The sequence below is a fragment of the Nicotiana tabacum genome, chromosome 1 (assembly GCF_000715075.1).
Source record: "Nicotiana tabacum cultivar K326 chromosome 1, ASM71507v2, whole genome shotgun sequence".
Taxonomy (NCBI): domain Eukaryota; kingdom Viridiplantae; phylum Streptophyta; class Magnoliopsida; order Solanales; family Solanaceae; genus Nicotiana; species Nicotiana tabacum.
This window is the reverse complement of record NC_134080.1, coordinates 24160994-24174968: the sequence shown is the minus strand read 5'-3', so window position 1 is coordinate 24174968 and position 13975 is coordinate 24160994. Positions and strand designations below refer to the sequence as shown.

At 36.7% G+C, this 13975-nt stretch overlaps 1 pseudogene; it reads left to right on the top strand.

The window, feature by feature from the left end:
• The first annotated feature begins 9007 nt into the window (after nt 1-9007).
• On the top strand, nt 9008-11573 carry LOC107779461 (kihadalactone A synthase LFS-like; annotated as a pseudogene).
• Nucleotides 11574-13975: the final 2402 nt, after the last annotated feature.

Below are 13975 nucleotides of genomic sequence, written 5' to 3'. Positions count from 1 at the left end.
TGCGATTTCTGTAGATTTATGGCACAAAAGAATGGGTCATATGAGCGAGAAGGGATTGCAGATTCTTGCCAAGAAATCACTCATTTCTTATGCCAAAGGTACAACTGTAAAACCTTGTGACTACTGTTTATTTGGTAAGCAGCATAGAGTCTCATTTCAGACATCGTCTGAAAGAAAATTGAATATACTTGATTTAGTATATTCTGATGTTTGCGGCCCAATAGAAATTGAATCAATGGGCGGTAACAAATATTTTGTTACTTTTATTGATGATGCTTCACGAAAATTATGGGTTTATATTTTGAAAACCAAAGATCAGGTGTTTCAAGTTTTCCAGAAATTTCATGCTCTAGTAGAAAGGGAGACGGGTCAAAAGCTAAAGCGCCTCCGAAGTGACAATGGAGGTGAGTACACTTCAAGGGAATTTGAAGAGTATTGTTCAAGTCATGGGATCAGACATGAAAAGACAGTTCCTGGAACCCCACAGCACAATGGCGTAGCCGAGAGGATGAACCGCACCATTGTGGAGAAGGTGAGAAGCATGCTCAGAATGGCTAAACTGCCTAAGTCATTCTGGGGTGAAGCAGTTCAGACAGCCTGTTACCTGATCAATAGGAGTCTATCAGTTCCGTTGGCGTTTGAAATCCCAGAGAGAGTTTGGACCAACAAGGAGGTGTCCTACTCGCATCTGAAGGTGTTCGATTGCAGAGCTTTTGCACATGTACCAAAAGAGCAGAGAACAAAGCTGGATGATAAATCTGTTCCCTGCATATTTATCGGATATAGAGATGAAGAGTTCGGGTACAGACTGTGGGATCCTGTAAAGAAGAAGGTCATCAGAAGCAAATATGTAGTCTTCCGAGAAAGTGAAGTTGGAACTGCTGCTGATATGTTAGAAAAGGCGAAGAATGGTATAATTCCTAACTTTGTTACTATTCCTTCTACTTCTAACAATCCCACAAGTGCAGAAAGTACAACCGACGAGGTTGCCGAGTAGGTGGAGCAACCTGGTGAGGTTATTGAGCAGGGGGAGCAACTTGATGAAGGTGTCGAGGAAGTGGAGCACCCCACTCAGGGAGAAGAACAACCTCAACCTCTGAGGAGATCAGAGAGGCCAAGGGTAGAGTCATGCAGGTACCCTTCCACAGAGTATGTCCTCATCAGTGATGAGGGGGAGCCAGAAAGTCTTAAGGAGGTGTTGTCCCATCCAGAAAAGAACCAGTGGATGAAAGCTATGCAAGAAGAGATGGAATCTCTACAGAAAAATGGCACATACAAGCTGGTTGAACTTCCAAAGGGTAAAAGACCACTCAAATGCAAATGGGTCTTTAAACTTAAGAAAGATGGAAATGGCAAGCTGGTCAGATACAAAGCTCGATTGGTGGTTAAAGGCTTCGAACAAAAGAAAGGTATTGATTTTGACAAAATTTTCTCACCTGTTGTCAAAATGACTTCTATTCGAACAATTTTGAGCTTAGCAGCTAGCCTAGATCTTGAAGTGGAGCAGTTGGATGTGAAAACTGCATTTCTTCATGGAGATTTAGAAGAGGAGATTTATATGGAGCAGCCAGAAGGATTTGAAGTAGCTGGAAAGAAACACATGGTGTGCAAATTGAATAAGAGTCTTTATGGATTGAAGCAGACACCAAGGCAGTGGTACATGAAGTTTGACTCATTCATGAAAAGTTAAACATACCTAAAGACCTATTCTGATCCATGTGTATACTTCAAAAGATTTTCTGAGAATAACTTTATTATATTGTTGTTGTATGTGGATGACATGTTAATTGTAGGAAAAGACAAGAGGTTGATAACAAAGTTGAAAGGAGATCTGTCCAAGTCATTTGATATGAAGGACTTGGGCCCAGCACAACAAATTCTAGGAATGAAGATAGTTCGAGAGAGAACAAGTAGAAAGTTGTGGCTATCTCAGGAGAAGTACATTGGACGTGTACTAGAACGCTTCAACATGAAGAATGCTAAGCCAGTCAGCACACCTCTTGCTGGTCATCTAAAGTTGAGTAAGAAGATGTGTCCTACAACAGTGGAGGAGAAAGGGAACATGGCTAAAGTTCCTTATTCTTCAGCAGTCAGAAGCTTGATGTATGCAATGGTATGTACTAGACCTGATATTGCTCACGTAGTTGGTGTTGTCAGCAGGTTTCTTGAAAATCATGGAAAGGAACATTGGGAAGCAGTCAAGTGGATACTCAGGTACCTGAGAGGTACCACGGGAGATTGTTTGTGCTTTGGAGGATCTGATCCAATCTTGAAGGGCTATACAGATGCTGATATGGCGGGTGACATTGACAACAGAAAATCCACTACTGGATATTTGTTTACATTTTCAGGGGGAGCTATATCATGGCAGTCTAAGTTGCAGAAGTGCGTTGCACTTTCAACAACTGAAGCAGAGTACATTGCCGCTACAGAAACTGGCAAGGAGATGATATGGCTCAAGCGATTCCTTCAAGAGCTTGGATTGCATCAGAAGGAGTATGTCGTCTATTGTGACAGTCAAAGTGCAATAGACCTTAGCAAGAGCTCTATGTACCATGCAAGGACCAAACACATTGATGTGGGATATCATTGGATTCGAGAAATGGTAGATGATGAATCTCTAAAAGTCTTGAAGATTTCTACAAATGAGAATCCCGCAGATATGCTGACCAAGGTGGTACCAAGGAACAAGTTCGAGCTATGCAAAGAACTTGTCGGCATGCACTCAAACTAGAAGACAGTGCTACCTCCTCTGGATGAATGAGACTGGAGGGGAGATTGATGATGTCCATCTCATTGAAGAAGTATTAGGCATGTGCCTAATAAGAGTTTTCTTTGGTTTGGTAGCCAACCTTGTTGACTTGGTTTGGTTGGTAGCCAACCTTGTTGAATTAGTTTGGTTTGGTAGCCAACCTTGTTGAATTTCTTTGGTTTGGTAGCCAACTTTGTTGATTTGTGAAAAGTGTATGTCAATTGTCAAATATTGTAGGCTTTAGAGGATGAAACTTTGGCTATAAAAGGAGAGCTTCAACTCTCATTTCTTCACACCAACAAAGAGAGAAAGAAAGAGTGAGGTTTCACAGACAAGGTATAAGAAAATAGTTTGTGAGGAAAATAGAGAGTGAGCGATATTGTAGTGAGGTGGGAATATCAAAAGAGGGTTATTTCTTTTGAGTGTTGTAGTGGTCTTTGGAGTATTTATCTCCGACCTACAAAGTGTAAAATTCCTTACTATAGTGATATCAGTTGCTCCTCTCGGGGTCGTGGTTTTTTCCCTTATTCAGAAGGGTTTTCCATGTAAAAATCTTGGTGTCATTGTTACTCTTTTATTCTTGTTAATTACCGTATCTCGGTGCTACATTATTATTCCGCTTTATTACCGTGAATATTATTTTGGTAAGGGGTTTATTCCCAACAATATCACCCTATGGTAATCTAAATCAGTGGCCTTCCCAAGGTATATCCATAAATTTTCCTGCTCCCTTTTTTAATGACAAAATTTTAATGTAGAAAAAAATCCCAGTTTATTGATTTAAGAAGCATATGTACTGATTCACTTAATATGCCACATTTATGTTTGGGGCTTCTAGAAGTTCTGCCATGTTGGAGATCTACAATGGAAGAATACTACAGAAAAAATTGGTGAGTTATCAACTCTCTGTGAGTTACTTGCATATTGTAACCTGTTGTAAAGCATTTTTGCACTATCGTCGAATTTTGTAACAGGCAACTCTACTAATCTCGCTTTTATGGACGGATGTCGGTAATTATCTTTTAAATGACCTGATACTGTAGTACTATCAATGTATAAAAGTTAAATTCGATCAGAAATAGATCAATGACTTGTCACATAGTTTATTAGGTTGCCTAGCTAGCTATGTTTTTTTTTTCCGGAAAAAGGACCTAAAATGCCCCTCTACTATATGAAATAGGACATCAAAGCCCTCCGTTAAAAATTGGCCCCTTATCTGCCCTTGCCGTCTAAAAATGGGCTAAAAAATGTCCTTCTCCACTAGCGGGATACTCTAAAATCCACGTGGAATTACATTTGCCTATTTAAAAATTTCAATCCTAATTTAAAATGCCACATGGATTTAAAAATACCCCAACCCCTTATTATTTCCCTACTCCTACCCCCGGGCCCACCCCCAATCTTTACTTAATATAGTCGTTTTAGGTTAATTCCAATTACCAGACCATTTCTTTCCCCATTTTCATCCCAAAAGCTTCTCCCTAAAAAAAATTGACCTTCATTGATGTCTGATTTCTCCTACAAATTGGGTCACCTTGTCGATTTCGAGTTGGGTTCTAGTTTAGGTTTAATTAATTTTCATCTTTATCAGTTTGTTTTGGAGATTTCTCTAAGACAATGTCGCAAAGTTCGAGTAGCTTAATGGGTCGATTAGGAGGTGTCGTGTGGACTTGCTGCTAATTATTTCATGGCGTGGACTCCTTTAGATGCTGGGAGAAGATTTTTCAAGTGCCCTAAGCATGAGGTAAGTAAATTTGTTGATGAGTTCTTTTAATTATTTCGATTTGACTGTAATTTCTTTTTTTCTTTTTAGTTTTAGGATGAAAAATGTTCCTATTGGGAATGGCAAGATGAGGAGCTTCCTCCTAGAATTTCAAATCTCATATGCAGTTTAAAGAAGGAAAAGGAAGCTCCAATCCGTGAAAGAAATGTACTCCAAAGGTAAGTTGCCGATCTTGAGAATGTTATGATGCTCGTCGATCATGGAGGAATAAAATCCTTGGAATTGGAAAGAAATGTTCTAATGAAGAAAGTGGTTGATTTAGAGTACTCAGCTGTGCGTGATGCTAAATTTCGGAAGAAGATGTGGATTTTCTTTTGTGTGATATTGGGATGTTTTGTTATGTTCTTTGGATTAGGGGGAAGTGATATATAATGTTAGTGTTATTGTGGCTTAATTATTGTGTTTTATTATGTAATGAAATTTTATGTTTTTGTGCAAGGATTCAATGAAACCATTCCCATTCATTTGAATATTTGTGTCTATGATTGAGTTACTTGTTGTGATAATTAGTTTGTGTCTATGATTGAGTTACTTGCTGTGATAATTAGTTTGTTGGTCTCAAATAGGTGTGTGAGTAAACTCATATGGTGTGAAGTATTTGAGAATTGACTACTATAACTGACTCTTTTATGACCCTGTACAATTCGAAAAGGGTCTAAAATGCCCTCACATATACCTGTTGGACTAGATTCAAATAAGATTTACAAAAGAAAAAGGCGATTAACCAAGCACAAATAGTCATCAACTAGTCATTCAAGGGATAATAGAAATCAACAGAGTTAACCAGTCATTCAACAAACATCATAAATGTCATTAACAAGTAGGTGGTTAACCAACCACAAGAACCATAATATTGGTTGGTAGCAAAAAAATGTTGTCCATCAATAAAACATAAGTTTAGAACCACCTACATCTAATGCCATCACATTCAAAACAATTTAGAAATCTGCAGATTTAGTCTTCACATGGGTTCTTTCCTTTTCTTCCCATCATCTTAATATTCTTTCTCCTTTGTTGTTCAAGCTGGTTAGAAGTAATTGCTGCCTTCCCCTTCCAGGTTGTCTTGGTTGGGAAATATGGCAAGTTTGTTGGTGTACAAACTCCATTATCATCACCCATGAAGGAAATCCTCCTGTTTCCAGTTGGTGGCAACCTTTGAGACTTCCTCACCTTCAACTTTGTTAGTTTCTCAGAAAGAATCTTAGGCCTTAATGGTGGATCTTCTTCATTATCAATGGAAGGACCATATGCAGTGGACTGTTGTGTCCCATAACAAGTGGACTGTTGTGTTGCATCTTCATTGTTGAACGTTGATTGTACTGTCTGTTGTGTTCCAGCATCAACAACTTCTTCTTCAAGTATTTTATCTTCAAATGTATCATCTTCATACACTTCATCTTCAGATACTTCATCTTCAAGCACTGAACACTGTGATGATTGGCTTTTGTTTGAAGCCTTTCTCTTTTTGGTTTTGGAGATTTCTCCAGCAACCTTATCCTGCAAAACAGGAAATTAGTTACTTAATTGTAGTAAGTAAAACTTTAAGAATAAATGAATCTATGTTACCTTTGGACAACCCCTACAATTGTGGTTAATTTCACCACAATTGCTGCACTCCATGACTCTTTCTTTTCTTGATAAACTCCACAAACCTTTTCTATTGCTTGCCTCATCAGGTTCTCTATTTATTTTCACTTTAGGTCGACCAACTATTTTGACAATCTCTAGGGGCTCCATAGCTTGAGCAGGATCAACTTTCCAGAATTTAGGACCCCTAACAGGCTGTAACTTATGCTTATATGTCAGCATATAAGCATCTCTGCTATGCCACCAATGAACACCAGTTAAAGGGTCATCTTTATTGTGATTCATTGCCTTGATTGCATGAGGGCAAGGTATGCCACTCAAGTCCCACAATCTGCATGTGCATCTTTTTGTCTTCAAATCCACAGTATGCCTATCATCTCTTTCAGATATCTCATATCCATGGTCCCCATTGAATAAAACTTTGCACACATTAGCAATAATCCTGTAGTCATTGTACAACTTTATAGCAATTGGACTTATATCAGAAGTCCAACTCATAACCTTTTTCTCATTAGCTGCCAACATGTTCATGACTTTCACCCTTATATCCTCCAACATTTTAGTAATTGGTTTATGCCTTGCTTCAAGGATCCAACTATTAAATGATTCAGTAAAATTAATATCAACCATTTCATTCTTACACTTTGTATCAAAATAGGCCCTACACCATGCCTGTGGTGGATATTTGAGTATATCTTTTGCTGCTTCTTCATCCAATTCCCCTAGCTTCTTTAGTTGGTCTTTGAACTCTTCCTCATAAGTACTCCAGGTACACCACCATAATAGTTTCTTCATTTCACTACTCCTCCACTTCTTCATCCAATTAGCTTCAATATGTCTCACACAAAATCTGTGATGTGCATCTGGGAGTATTATGCGTACAACATCCAAGAGCCCCTACAGTTTTCACATGATCAAAAAAAAATAAAAGTATCAGTTCTGTTTCAAAGAAAACATCAAAAAAAAAATGAAAATAACTAATAAAGATCAGCAAGTTTAATTACCTTTTGCATGTCAGAAATGAAAGTTACATTTGACCCAGTTTTCAGATCCAAAGACAGCTTCAAATGCTCCATAAATCACTACCAGGTCCTGCTATTTTCTTTGTCCATAATTGCCCAAGTAAGTGGATAAAAATGGTTCATACAGTCTTGTCCAATTGCCACCAGTAACTAACCCTTGCACTTCCTTTCAAGAAGGTACCATCCAAACCAATAAGTGGTCTCAAACCATTTTTCCAACCTTCTTTCAAAGCTTGGAAGCAAGTGTACATTCTCAAAAATCTCCTTTTTCCTTGTTCAAGTGCATTATTTGATAGGTTAATTACAAAGTCAGTTTCTGGATTTGTATGTCTAATTTCTTGTCCGTAGCTTCTAACTTGTTATACTTATCTCTAAAGCTGCCCTCTAGCCTCTTAAGGGCCAATCTTTTAGCCCTTTTAGCTCTTTTAGACACATTCACCTGAAAGGTATTCTCCAACTGCCCTCTCATATCTTTTACAACATACTTAGGATTGTTCTGCACATGCTTCTTGAAATACAAAGCTAAAGTTTTGTAACCAGCTCTAGGATTATCAAAACATTCATCACATAAATGTTTGGACTTCAATGTTTTGATTTTACAAGTAGATGTATTCTTATCCTTTGAAACAAGACACACAAATGGACAGCTAGTTTGACAAATGTATCTAACTCTAGTTGTATCACTTTTTTTTGACTTTAAGCTTCTTCTTATTAGCTAAAGCATAAAAGTCGACCACCTCTTTTGCTTCATTGATGTCCTTGAATGACATTCCCAGTTCCAACTCTCTATAATGTTCAAGCCCATTAGTCACTACTCTTCTTTTTCCTATGTCAATTCCATCAAAGTCATTACTATCATTTCACTACCTTCCATTTCTTCTAACATGTCATCACCAAGTTCATATTCACAATCAGTCCCAATATCAATATCAACAATATATGACTCAGTGTGATGGATAATATTTGGGATGGACACACTAAGATCATACTCATCGACGACAAAGAAATCAAGCACCTTGAACTCCTTAGATAAGAGAAATTTAAGTACCTTAATTCCTTCCTGATTTTCTACCAAATAATACCTACTAGATGCACCAGTTACCAGTAGCTGCTTAACAGTAAGATACCCTAGTTTGGAAGTGAATTCTTCACAAATGTCCTTATAAGAAAGTGAATGTGTATCATAACGAAGCCAAGAGTCCAGAAGTCTTTTATTGTAGACTAGTTTAGGTGAAATGACCCAATTGCCACCATAATGGAATAAAACATCAACTTCTTCAATCATCTTCAATTAGCACATGAAACAAAAAGAAAAGGAGGACCACATCAGCATTGAAAGCAACAGTTCAAAAATAGAGTTAGACCATAAAAAAGAATTAAAAACACCAACCACACAAACATATTCATTCTGAGATTGAATTAAAAATCATTTATTTCGGGACCACCAACCCCACACAAACAGATTCATACTATAATAAACAAACATATAAAGACACAAGACATGTGAATAAACTAATGAGATGGTCACAATACCAAGAAATGTCACATGCATCTCTATTCCCCTTTTCTAATTACAAACCTCTATGGCTCTACCCCACGGTTTAAATGCAAATAAACCAGTAAAAAAACTTACCTTGACAACAAAATGACAGATTCAACACCAAATCTTCAAGCTTCGATCGGAGATGAACACTGCTCCAGAACCCTAGCTCATCGTTCAATTTGGGGATTTAGTAGAAAGAGAAATGTAAAATGGTTAAATGGTGAAAAGAACGAGGGGTTAACTTATCAATAGTGGGTTAGGTAAAGATTGGGGTGGGCCCGAGGGTAGGGGGTAGGGAAATAATAAGAGGTTGGGGTATTTTTAAATCCATGTGGCATTTTAAATTAGGATTGGAATTTTTAAATAGGCAAATGTAATTCCACGTGGATTTTAGAGTCTCCCGTTAGTGGAGAAGGACATTTTTGAGCCCATTTTTAGACGGCAAAGGCAGTAAGGGGCCAACTTTTAACGGAGGGCTTTGACGTCCTATTTCATATAGTAGAGGGGCATTTAAGGCCCTTTTCCGTTTTTTTAATTGATTAGCCTATTTCGGTTTTGCTGCTCAGGTGTGTTGGTAAAAGAGTAGTTTCACTCATGGCTGTAGCGCTGAATGTGGATGAAGATTTCTTTGAGAAAGTTGGTGCATTCGATCCACCAGCCGCTCTTCTTCGCCCCCTGCGTTATCCAAGTATTTTTTGTTAAGTTACAAGTTTGGAGTGTTTACTTATTTTCTTCACTTCCTGTATAATGTTTTTGAGATAGGTTAATAGAAGAGAAAATTATATGTGTATTGTGTGGAACTATGGAGCCACAATAATAACATAATTAATGCTCCCCGTTCAGGCAAATTGTAAGAGATTTGCCTCTAATGTAAGATATTATTATCCATAAACCATGACCACATAATATTTACATGAACATATATGATTCAGGCATATTGTTTCCCTCTTATCAGTAGCAGGTGAGATAGACTCTTCTGATAAACATATGCATGGAGCTGGGGCTCATACAGATTATGGAATGATTACTATCCTAGTGACTGATGGTGTTCCTGGACTTCAGGTATATGTATGTTAGATAGAAAGGATCATGAATAGAATTTTGTACAGAATTTATAGTTTCGTTTTGAATTGGCTTCGATCTGTTTATCAGGTTTGCAGGGATAAGTTACAGAAACCACAGATTTGGGAGGATGTGCATCATCTTAAAGGGTACTTAAATTAGTTACAATTTACTAGGATTGTAGTGCATGATCAGTGTTTCTGAACCTTGGCAGTGTAACTAGTACATAACTTTAACATGAAAATTGTCAATTTGCAGGGCTCTCATTGTTAATATTGGAGATATGATGGAAAGGTGGACGAATTGCTTGTTTAAGTCAACATTGCATATTGCATAGAGTGACACAACCAGCACAGGACCGATACTCGGTATTCTACATCTTCTTAACATGTTAATTTCTTTATCTCACTGAAATGTTCTTCATCGTACTCATGTCATATTGTTCTTTGAAGATTGTGAAATGTCAAAGAAGAAATGAAATTAGTAGTTTCTTGATATATAGTCAAGGACGAAGCTAGGTGAAGGGAAGAGGGCTCAATTGATTGAATTCCCTTCGTCGGAAAATTATACCATGCAAATAGGGCAATAACAAAAAATTTCATCTTGATACAAGAAGATTCTAGTGTAATGGGAAAAAGGGTTTATAAAACAATTTAGGTCACCACCTGGTTTTGCCGCAGGATATAGTATGTGGTTTTGCATGACCATTAATAGCTACAGACTAAATGAAACATTCCAGGAGTTATTTTTGGACATTTTGTTGAGGTTTTCATATTAATATATATGTTGGTTTCTTAAGATTGAGTGATCTGCATAAACTTACAAAATTCTTCTTACAAAAATCAGGTGGCTATGTTTTTTGATCCAAGTCCAGATTGTGTTGTGGAATGCTTGAAGAGTTGCTGTACTGAGTCTTCTCCTCCTAGGTATTTACCACATTTTTCAACTTACTAATAGCTAAGTGTTCCTCTTTTGAGATTCTAAATACCTTTAGCTTCTTTTCTTCAGTTTCCTTTTACTTTTTATTTTGGAAGTATTATTATAGTGATGTGCCAACAGGTTTCCTCCAGTTCGTGCTGCAGACTACTGAAGGAGACCTACAAAGTTACTTATGCGACCAATGTAAGTTTATACTTGCTCTAGTTGATGTGATAAACGATCAATTTTTTATTGGTCCGACTAATCTGGATTTGCATCGGGTAGGGTTCACTGAAAGGGATAAAACGCTCTCTACCGAAAGGTTCATTCCGGGACTCGAACCCGAGATCCTTGGTTACGGGTGAAAAGATTCAATCATCCCGCTACACCCCTCAATAGTGATAAACATTCAATTCACCTTATTGTTTGGTTACCTTGGAGGATCACTATATAGCAATATATACTTAAGTGAAAAAGCTTTCTATATTTCAAAAAGATCAGTAACAAGAAAAAGGCTTCTTGACTGACAACAGAAGTTTGATATGAATATATAAGATGTGATGCAGTTGATCATTTTGTCATTCAACTTAATATAAATTAATTAATGTTTTCACAGTATAAATGTTGGAATACATAGATGATCGGCCATGATTGACATATATTTATTTGTTTTGCTGCAGAGATATGTTGAATTGGCAACAAAAGTGGCACCAGAGGACTGATTTATTCATCAGTTTTCTCAATATTAAGGAGCTTTATGGGTAAAACATGTAGTAGTTGTATTATTATGTAATATTGTGAAAATATATAACAAGGAGACATAAAGAATTGAAAGTGTGATCGTAAAAGTATCTTTCCATCTATTCTGTGTTTGACTCAAAAGATATCAGAACATTTTTGAATAAATCAATCAAAAAAGGAAAATGAAGGGGTAAATCTTAGCTAAATATAATAATCTTTAGAACAAAAGATAGATAAAGAGAATATGGGTGATGAGAATTCTTTATCAAGACTAGAAAAACTTTTAAACGATAATCCTCTTTTGACTCAAAAGATATCAGAATCTTTTTGAATAAATCAATCAAAGAAAATGAAGGGGTAAATCTTAGTCAGACATAATAAATTTCAGATCAAAGAGCTAATAGTATAGATATTATATAGGATGAAAGAGATATAATCGATCTTATTGAAATCCAACATTGTGATTCCCATCAATCGATAGGAGAGATAGCTTTACATGTTCTTCTGCAGATTACTTCTTTCATGTGAAGATTACAAGAAGAGAGCTTGGGAGAGAGAAGGGGGGAGGAGAGTGCCCCTTCTCGAGGGTTTTCCCCCACTATATATAGTTAAGACGTCCTTGCCATTTACTTGATCCGACGATCTCTCGCACCAAGTGTGCCTTGGTCGTTCTTTTAGACATTGCTTTTTCTGACTCGATGGGTGTCGAGAATGGGATGTAGAGTAGGCTATGTTATCTTTTACTGCCCGGTCACTTAGGCGGGACGTTGGTCAGCTCGACCGCGACGGTCAGATTTTGACCAATACATTCTGAAACTTTACAAGTTCAGTCTAAATTAAATATATACATTCACTATATGAACTACTTACAACATTTTTATTATCTTTATCTGATACTTCCAAAAGCCAGGAAATCACGCCTCACCTCTTCTATTTTCATATATTGTCATTAGGAATTTGTTAGATGTTGTTAATTAGAACTAATCTATAATTAATAAAAGCTAACATATAAAAGCTAACATATATAGCTATTAATAAAACCTAACATATAAATCATTTTAGTATTTTCAATTTATTTTCATAAGCTATTGACTATTCTTTTATAAATTAAAAAGGGAAAACAGCTATTTAAATAACAGCCCATTTGTATTTCCGATTTCCTTTCAGATCTATCTTAGATCTGTGCATGTTATGAACTTCTTGGTATTTTCTTAAAGTTTCTTCGATTTTCTTTCAAAGTGACTCTTCGTTTTCAAATTAGGGTTTCTTAAACTCTTTTTAAAAGATCTCTTCTCCGATTTTCAGTATTGTTTTATGATTCTACTATGTTTAATCGATTTGTTCATGTTTTTCTTCTGCCTGGCTCATCGTGTTGAAACCCTAGGTATTTTTGGGTTCTGAAGCTATCTTTGTTTGTCTTGCATATATACTGGTCTCGACTGGGTTCTTTGTGTTTGGATCCTTTTCTTTATTTAACTTGACTGATTCTAAAAGTTCTTACCTTTTTAACTCAACTTTGTTAAAACCCTAATTCCTTATATTTTTTTTTTCTTCACTTATTGCTATGTGTTTAAAGACTTTTCTTGTTTCTGTGTGTTGATCTCCTTGCTATGTGCTAGACTGTTTCCTTCATTTTTTTGTTCTATGTGACTACTTGACTTTGTGGACTACTGTGCTTCGAGTAGGTTTCTTTTACTACTGAGCCCTAGACTACTCCTGTTACTGCTGTATGTTTGTGTGCATCTAGTTGTTTCTTTTGTCAATACGGTTGGCCTTGCATGTTCATTCTTCTCTATTTATATGGCGAAGTGCAGAATCATGATTTGTTCTTGATTGTTCTTGATTTCCTCAAGTTACGACTGATTGCAAATATTTTCTTATAAACCCCTGATTTCACTCGTTTTTTTAAATTGATTGATTCCCTTCCTTTGCTGTGATGTTTTACCCCTGCTGAATCTTTTTCCAAAATTAAGTACATTTTGTACGTAGACTCAATTATTTACTCTATACTTTTAATATCCCCTATAGGGTCAGAAATCAATCTTTCTCAAATTAGTTTTCTTTCCTTAATTATTCCTGTCAGTACCCGTTTGAACAGTAATTCCTTAATTGAAGGAAAGTACTTGTATTAATTGATTCTGATTGTGATTATTTCTATGTTTATGTTAAAACTTTACTTGTTACCTTATTTTTCTACTCGTTTTCAAAGCTATAAATGCCCTACCCTCTTTTCTCTAAACACGAACAACTGAGTTCAGAATACACACTTACACACTCAAAACTCTCTCCTTGGCTACTACTACATATGCTACTGCTTTGTCTAGCCGGCTGAAAGCCAAGGCTAGACTGTGGAAGCCTGCTTGCTTTACCTTTCTGCACTTTGCTTTCTCAACTGGTGTGTCCTAGTTAATTTTAAGGCTTCAACAACAACATGCTTCTTTAATTGTTTCAGCTTCTCTCATTCTTGGTCTACTTCTGCTTGTAGTTCTGTTTTGAAACCTGCAGTCAAGTTAGATTACCAGCATGTTATAATGTCTCTCCTTCCTCTTTAGATTAATGCATTCCCC